The following is a 5,992-nucleotide window of genomic DNA, read 5'->3' as shown; positions in this document are numbered from 1 at the left end:
GCCTACTCATAGCGATTTCAATAGAAATGCAACTAAAGTGAATTCATATATACATTTTTCTAAAGATCACATTTCAGTATTCAAGCTCCATACCTGGCTGCTCCACTGGAAAAGCAGTCACTGATTAAATTGATTGAAAGGCCTTGATAAAAAGGGTAAATTTCATAATTGTCACGCAGGTTTGACCATGAATCGATCAAGTGCTGGAATGAGGTGAATGGGACACACTTTCAAAGTGGGGAAATAGAATATCCTCTCTTATCAACTGATTACACTTTATATGACTCTCTCTCTCTCTCTCTCTCTCTCGTTCGCTTTCTCTCTCTCTCTCTCTCTCGTTCACTTTCTCTCTCTCTCTCTCTCTCTCTCTCTCTCTCTCTCTCTCTCTCTCTCTCTCTCTCTCTCTCTCTCTCTCTCTCTCTCTCTCTCTCTCTCTCTCTCTCTCTCTCTCTCTCTCTCTCTCTCTCTCTCTCTCTCTCTCTCTAACTCTATCTCCCTCTCTCTTCTTATCTCTAGCTGTATGTAATGTCTAATTATTCAAGATATCTGCCAAATATCCATATCCATGGATAAGAATGAGGATGTTAAATGTAGTGCAGATATCCACTCATGCGGGTGTGGATATCCAATCCAACCCTAACGATTGGAAGGATGTAGAAACATCCAATAATTTGTCAGTAATATGAGTTCTGTTCCTCTGCTCCTGTATGGAAATGCCCTAAATGATTTGATTAATCATTACTAATCAGTGTAACTTGCAGAACATGACTATGGCGATGATATTTTTTTCTTTTTATTCACTCACACTTACACATACAGTCACACACTAAGTAGGCATGTACTGTACAAACGCACATTCATGTAATCTCAGAACTTCCCCTCCCCTCTTCTCTCTCTCTCTCTCTCTCTCTGCATCATATTTAACATCCTCTTTCTTATCCATGGATATGGATATTTGTACTCCTCGTTTATTGGAGGATTACAAGTTTGTTCAAAAGGTGAATGTGCATCTCTGTATCGTAAATAAAGGGAATTAATAAAAAAAGGATGGACGATTTCTGTTGGAAAAGTGTGCGATTTTCCATTTTTATTTATCTAGCTCTTTCTTCTGTTCCAGCACTTATTTTTCTTCCTTTGTCCCTCTCATTTTTCTTTCCTCTTTATCTTCCGTTTCTTTTTTCACTCTTCCTTTTCTTTATTTGTTTTTCTCTTTCTCTTCTTCCCTCTACTTCACTTTTTTGTACTGCTGCATGGTTTTCATCATCCTTATAATAATCATTATTGTTAATGTTCTTTGGATTGTCATTATTATTCATATCATTCTTATGATCATCGCTGACATACAGGAGTTGTACATGCACACTGAGAACTTTTTAGAAATGTTTTAGATTCATTCAGGAACCTTCTAATATATACGTATACGTATATATATTGATATATACGGCCGGTTTGTTAAAATTGTGCCAGGCCCGACCCAATGAATTTTCATAAATACAGACGCAGAAATAAAGGCATATCTGTCTATATATCTGATAGATATACATTTAACCATCTATTTGCCTGATTAATATGCATGTCTAGACTGATGAACATGCATTCATTTCTTTATTTATACATGTAAAGTATACGAATATTCTTTGGATCGGGCCTTGCACAATTCTGCACGACAAATACAAAAGCCTGTCGATCGCAAATGTTGGAAAAGTGTTTTCGAGAAAACGGCGCTAAAGGTATAGTGTATATAACTCGTTTGCTTGGTGATTCTTGCGTTTATTGATTTTTTTCATTAGTTAGTTTCATTTGATGATGTTTAATTTTTTACATTTTCTATTTTTTTCATGTGCTCTCCTTTTCCTTCTTTTACTTGGGCTGCGAATGAAGGAGGTAATTCAACTGAATGTTCATCACTGCAGTGGAAGTGGAGAAAATAGGAGAAGGGTTAGAAGGGCAAAAGAGGATTTTAATGGAAAGAATCAAGAAAACGCGTTGTTCTACCCTTTGAAAACGTTCATTATCAATCAGGTGGTTGTCAATAGACCCTATACTTTGCCTTCCGCCATTTAGTGAAATACACCAAAATATGACCAACTAAGAGCGTTTTTCGTTAGTATTATGTCTCAGGCATATTAAGATATGTTAGAGGAAGACACCAATATGATTTTTTTTACAGAAAAAAATAAATAAAAAAATTTGTGGAGTATAACGAAACATGGCATCGGGTTCCCCTAGATTTCATGCCAGCCTGTCGAGGGAGATTCACAAAATATTCACAAAATTGTTTTCTGTTGGAAATTTCACTACAGTACGATTTTGTTTTTTGTTTTTTTGTAGTCCTGTTTTTAATCCTCGATAAAAAGCTTGTAATTGTCTGCAACGGAAATATATAAAACATTGTATTCTTAATGCTAGTAATTAATTTAATAAATTTATTAACTACTAAAATTAACAAAACAACTACCGACTACCTAGTCATTACCAAATTGACAATTTTATTTCATTATTCTATTCAATTGGAATGTTGCTACCTTTCTGCATAGTCACCGACCTGAGTGATCTTATAACCAAGTGCACCATGAACTCTGGAAGGAACACTCGTGAACCGTCAAGCATGAGCATATTGCAACGAAAACCTATAAACTTTCCCCAGCTGACGGTGTACTCTGGTCTTGTTCCCGGATCCCGCAAAGACGAAATCAGAGGCAATACCACTGCTGCCACCATAATCTAGTTTAAGGATTTTGACCTTAGGTTTCATATCGCCAACACAGTTTTCAAATTACACGAGCTACCTTAAAATTGAGATGACTGTAACATGACACTAAAGGGGAAAATAATTAGATCAGATTGAATTTCTTTTTAGGTATAAAAAAATGTGACTTTTACTTTATCTAACTTTTATATGGTCTAAAAACAATCATTCCATCAACATTCTTTTCCTTTATCTCCCTCTTTCCTCTCTGGTCTTTTTTCATTATTTCTCCTCTCTTTTCTTCTCTTTTTATCTTCAATTCTAGCTAATATGTTATCAAGTTGCCAAACATGGATAGCTTTCTCATGGTTGGAAGCAAAATGTAAATTAACTCTAATAACTAAAACAGCTGTAGGATATGCTTTTAAATAAGAAACAAGTTTGATGAAGTAAAATTTATTCTTATTCTGTATAAAAGAAACATGATTTAACATTAATGGATGGTAACATACAAATAAGCATGTTACCCCAGAAAAACCATTCCTGTGCATAAATTGGTATTTTAATATTTTTCTTTACAAATGTACTTTTGCGCTTATGTAAATTGAGTGGTTTTTCTGAAGTTATTCAAAATCTACATGAAGAATACTCAATGGTGTTAGTCTACATTCAAGTTCTGGGTATCAGTATTATAAGTAACTGTGATAATGTATATATATATATTTTTTGTCACTGTTGGATCAAATACCCAAAGATACACACTCTTTTTCCGAAAGAATGGGTCATTGTCTGGCAATATTATTTAGGTTGAAATCAGAAAACTTTATAACCTTGGTATGTAATTACTCTCATATACCTGCAAATCAGTAATACATAAGTGCAGACTGTAAGTACCACTGTATTCAAACACATTTAAGATGACAAACAGAAGCCAATGTATTCAAAGAGAGAAATATAAGTCATCCGAGCTTTTGATCTAATATTTTGGGGGTGCATTTTTTTGCAATTACAAATATGCTATATACAGTTGTGAAGATATGTTCTTTCAAACTTCCTTTACAGAGTAAAATACTTTGTTTTATCTCCAAGTAGCACACAAGAAATGGAAAATTGAATTTGTTTGGAGAATATAAAGGTTTTAAATCTATTCTAAAGACAATATTTAGTTCATTTTGTGTACTTTACTCTCTAAGATTACAAAGACAAAATATGGAACAAGATAAGTCCTAAACTTCAATATTCTCTTGTATATCTAACTTCCATAAAATATCTCTTATGGGTAGAAATAAAATCAAAAGGATAGAGAGTGCAATCAGCTAAAATCATACAGACCAAACTTTCATAAAAATGATAAAATCTTGTGTTTATGATGCATCTAAATGTTCACAAAGCATGTACTGTTGGAAAAAGATTCTAAACAGAATTCACTAAGATAAATGATTCATGTATGATATATGCATAGAATCTAAAGACTATATTGTTTAGTTCAAGCTCCTGAATCATATCTTGTAGTCAAAACTTTGTCCATGCTCCCAGCTTATGTTAAGTATTAAAAGAATGGCCTCTGCGAATAATATGTCTTCATATCTCAACATGGCCCAATGACTTAACATCTTTGCTCTTTCACAACATGCACCCACTTTATACATTTGTTGGAAGAGAAACAATCCAATAGTCTTTCATATGTCCATATAATGTTCAGTAACTTCAAAGTTGAAAACAGGAAAGAGAACAAGATATGAGAATTATGAGAGACTATATCCAGTGTACATAGTAATGTGTAGAAAACCTTTTTCAACAGTTCATTCCTTTGGCATGAAGATACATCATAAATTAATCATGTACTTATAATAACCTATCCTATTCAAAGCTACAATGTAAATCATACAATGATAATCATAATAATCCTTAAACTAAATATAATATATTCAATAAAAGTTTATCAACTATATAATCAACTGGGAGATATATCTAGAGTTCTGGATAAGTACCGATCTCTGAATCTAACTGGCATACTGAATACTCATTTCACTAATATTTTGGATGGCCAATTTAATGAAAAATCTACACAGGATTGGGCTTAACTTCTACATTCTCAGGAAATATAAACTGTAATATTTTACATGAAAGAATAATATATGAAATATTTATTCCCGTTCTATAAAGACTGGCTGCAATTTTGGAATATCAATTTTGTATGTTTGAAATTCCATGCAATATCAATCTATTTTCCTTTCCATCTATTGTTGCTCCAACACAAAACAACTCGTTACCATCAGGTCTTATGCAGCTTTTTCTACCTTGTTTGTTAAATGAAAGCTATATTTAAAAAACTAAATAGTATCTCATATTTCCTGAACATTGTAACACCTGTGAAAACTAAACTGTATACAGATTTGTGTTAATTAAAATGAATGATAAATGGAAAACATTCTATAATGCTTTTAAGAAGCTATTGTAAGTATCACAATTTTAATTACATATCTATTTTAAAACAAGCAAACTAACTCTTTGTTATTCTCATATCTACATATTTTTTTTTACAAATAAGATGGGTCAAACTGTTTTATAACAGAAACCAAACTTTCTTTTTCCACTTATCACTCAACATCTGTTTCAGAATGCTGCTTTCCACTCAGTTTTAAAAGGACCTCCCATTAACATCATAAACCTGGTACACATGTCTTCAGACTGTTATAAATCAATGACTAATTCAGTTTCTATTCAACAGACACTGTTACACAGCTTGACATTAATTACATAGTATATGATACATATCACTGTTTGGGACATGTATTTTTCCTGTAGATTATATAGAGAAAGTTCCCAAAATCATAATAAGAAAGAAAATAAAAAAGATCACACAGGAGAGTAGGCAGCATGTCATATATAATGTTAAATAACACTATCACTCCTAAGCTTGGATGAAATTCCAACATTATGAAAGTGACAAGCAAATACCCACTCCCCATCATGAGAGTATGCTTATTCACACCTGCACAACACATGGAAACATATGATTACTATATGTATATATACTTAGCTATCATCAGTTTTCAACCCCAAAAATATAAATTTGTCTTTATGATTTTTACCTCATGGCATATCTGAACATTTAATAAAGAAATTTCCGTACATCATGTTGATTAATCTGTTTCAAGATAGTGCACACAATACATACATCTCTTTATTATCATCAACAATTTCTTCACCAGTCAAAGTAATAATGGAGTATTGGTGGTTTTTATCCCAGATGTCTGCATCTTCCTCCATTGGTGCCACCAAATGAGCTTTTAATTCTTT

The 5,992-nt window shown here is 32.7% G+C and overlaps 1 protein-coding gene across 17 annotated transcripts in view; it reads right to left on the bottom strand.

Annotated features, from left to right (window-relative positions):
* Positions 1-3,129: 3,129 nt before the first annotated feature.
* The window catches only part of LOC113809324 (band 7 protein AGAP004871), a 1,059,488-nt gene continuing 1,056,625 nt past the window's right edge, over positions 3,130-5,992 (bottom strand). For all 17 annotated transcript variants that reach the window (XM_070137912.1, XM_070137911.1, XM_070137910.1 and 14 more), the window contains one exon: positions 3,130-5,992. This exon is cut by the window's right edge and continues 737 nt beyond it. The gene's annotated coding sequence lies outside the window, so the exon portion shown is untranslated.

Source organism: Penaeus vannamei, chromosome 23 (genome assembly GCF_042767895.1).
Source record: "Penaeus vannamei isolate JL-2024 chromosome 23, ASM4276789v1, whole genome shotgun sequence".
Classification (NCBI taxonomy): Eukaryota; Metazoa; Arthropoda; class Malacostraca; order Decapoda; family Penaeidae; genus Penaeus; species Penaeus vannamei.
The sequence above is the reverse complement of the archived record's forward strand: the minus strand, read 5'-3'. Positions and strand labels throughout refer to the sequence as shown.